Source organism: Halyomorpha halys, unplaced genomic scaffold (assembly GCF_000696795.3).
Source record: "Halyomorpha halys isolate HHAL.00 unplaced genomic scaffold, Hhal_1.1 Scaffold1030.1, whole genome shotgun sequence".
NCBI lineage: Eukaryota > Metazoa > Arthropoda > Insecta > Hemiptera > Pentatomidae > Halyomorpha > Halyomorpha halys.
Window position 1 is genome coordinate 6875 of NW_027113818.1, and position 2706 is coordinate 9580.

The window sequence follows — 2706 nt, forward strand, 5'->3', positions numbered from 1 at the left end:
TTGGGTGGTTATATGATAAACAGGTAAAGCACCGTAACGGATTAGGTAGGTAGTTTTGAAATTTGACATTATGGAATCCTATTTTTATTGTGTCTGGAATCTTTGAGGTGGAGAAAGTAATAATATATGAGTTCGTCAGAATTTATTAATAAGAAACGGTAAAACTGTTGTAAAATTTTGCTCGTCTGTTTTTTTAATGATAAGAAATGTTGGGCTATTCGACGCATTTTCATTATTTTCCGTTAATATTTTATGACGGCCGCGAGGAAAGTTTAATTTCCTTGTGGCTGTTCAGGTCTATGGGATCTCCAAATAATAAAAAAGAAAAATTAATTAAGATAAATATAGATATATAAAAGGAAATAAAATAATGTAGGCTTAGCTGGTTGGATGATATCAGGGCTAGTAGATCTCTCCTCTAATTTCAAACACTGACTCGAGAATCGACGTTCGAGTTACACAAGGCACTATTGTTTAACACACCAAATGAATGGCACCAAGAAAATTTACAAACTTGAACCCAGCCTCAGAAAAGACATTGACCTGTAAGTGTTTGGGACTGGTAGCTACTAGCTGGAAACCTTATTCCCTCGAAATTCATTGATTATTTTCCTTATTATTATCGAAACCTGGTCAGTCATGTCCGTATTTCTCCCCACCTCACTGATTACTGCAGAAAATGTTGTTTTTTCGATCTATTTCTCTAAATATATCCGATATGTTTTTTTTAATTTTGGATTAGTTGGCTGTTTACACGTCATCTCTTAGACCGAACGAATATCGGCGTAAGTGGTGGTTTAGGAACATCTAATAGCAATGTTTTATTTTCAATGACAAATTGCTTCAAAGAAGAGTAGCGATAAGTGATTGTTAAAAGTGACATTCTAAATCCCATGTCATTTGTTACTGTTTGACGATTTTGATACAACGATATTTGCCATTCTACTTCTTATCCTCAGGCATTCCCTACTTTAGACTTCAAGCTGCACTATGTCCCGACCATTTAGTCAGGTTATGGAATCAAACTTCGTTTTCACAGCATCTAAAGTTTTGGGAATATTCCCATTTAGGGTTATTGACAATAAACTGAGAATGCATAAACTCCTTTTTTTATATTCTCTGGTGATATCTGCTTGTTTTACTCTCACATTTTTAAGCTACCTGGTGACTGATGGAAAGGATTTTATCTTGTTAGCGTACACGTTAGGACCATTTAATTTTCTTATAATTATATTTAATGCTTTATTCCACTCAATTATTTTTCTCTGTTTTATATTAAGTCTTTATTACTACCAAACCACAGTCGTAAGGACTGTCCATTCGTTTGAGAGCTTACATTCCATTCTCCGTGAAATTGGAATTAATGTTGGGAATACACCCGCTCAAAAGAAAACTTTGTTAGAAATATTTGCTTTACTTGTAGTTGGTATCATTTTATACGTGGAAGGTAATACATGGGGTAGTGTACTCATAGCGATAAGGTATGCTGTGTCATTTATAGCAATGGCTTTGTACTGTGGACAATTCAGGTTTTTTGTAGATGCTGTGATCGATGCTTTTCAGACCTGCTCAAAATTCCTAATACAAACTGAGCATCCAGTACCTTTATATAGATTACCTATCGAAAAACTCGTCGACGCTGTATGCAGATTGGTTTCGATTTCAATAGAGATTAATTCCATCTATTCTCAGCAATTGCTTTTTATCATTATCATCTGTTATATTTGTACTATTAGTCATATTTATTTTATTTATCTCAATGCTAGCTCTAGTAATGTAATTTTACATCAATTTATACCTGGAGATGTCATAGTGATTCTGGTTTATCTCTCGTTGGTGTGGCGCTTGACTCATTGTGCAGCAGTCGCGAATTGCAAAGTACGTATTGGTTCTTTATAATTGGCTTACACAGCAAATCATTCATAACGAGAACGTTTTTCATTCAAAGATACTGTCCCAAGATTGCCCATCGGTTAGCATTCGTTGGCTTTATTGCTAGAACACTATGTTTGCGTCCTGTTCAGTCCTTCATATCAGTTAAACTCACAGAACAGATAATAGACGCTACAATATAAATATAATTTACAAACCCAGGCTGTGAGATGTCCTAAGTTGAGTTTTCAGGTCTCTAGCTTACACACTCATGAGCTAGATGTATTTGAGGCTGATTACATGAGTCATACCCTCTGCACCTTGTCACTCCACCTCTGGAGACATTTAATTTCAAAAGACAATTCTTAGCTTCGCGTGGCTTCCCCCCCCCCCCGATCCCTCTAAAACAGAATAAAAACAATAAATTAGTGGATGCTTTATTTTAATGATTAATAATAATTTTAATAAGGATTTGTCGGGGTTGTCTGGTCTTAGGCGATTTCTCCAGCCTGATATCCACTTTACAGAAGGCCCACGACAAGGCGAATTCAATAATAAGTTAGGAACGGGCGTGCCAGAGGATGAGCCCTGAACACTGACTAGGTAGAGGAGATCAAGGTGAGAGAGTCTGAGGTAGAATAACAGTTCTAGTTGCCGAGATGAAGCGGACGGACTAGAACTGTCAAGACAGGAGGTAGCTTACTAGTTGCCGAGATGCTTTTCATTAAGACAGAGCAGATTTCTCCCTCCTATCCTGTAGTGGTTCAAGACCTGCTTGGATTTCCATAGCTGTGACCCATCTTCACTCCCAAGTCGATTTCACACCGCCAGTGA

General features: G+C 36.9%; 1 protein-coding gene across 1 annotated transcript in view; it reads left to right on the plus strand.

Annotated features, from left to right (window-relative positions):
* The first annotated feature begins 1741 nt into the window (after positions 1–1741).
* The window catches only part of LOC112210904 (gustatory receptor for bitter taste 66a), an 8178-nt gene continuing 7213 nt past the window's right edge, over positions 1742–2706 (plus strand). Inside the window, exon 1 of the mRNA XM_024361479.2 lies at positions 1742–1878. The gene's annotated coding sequence lies outside the window, so the exon portion shown is untranslated. The remainder of the gene's footprint in view (positions 1879–2706) is intronic.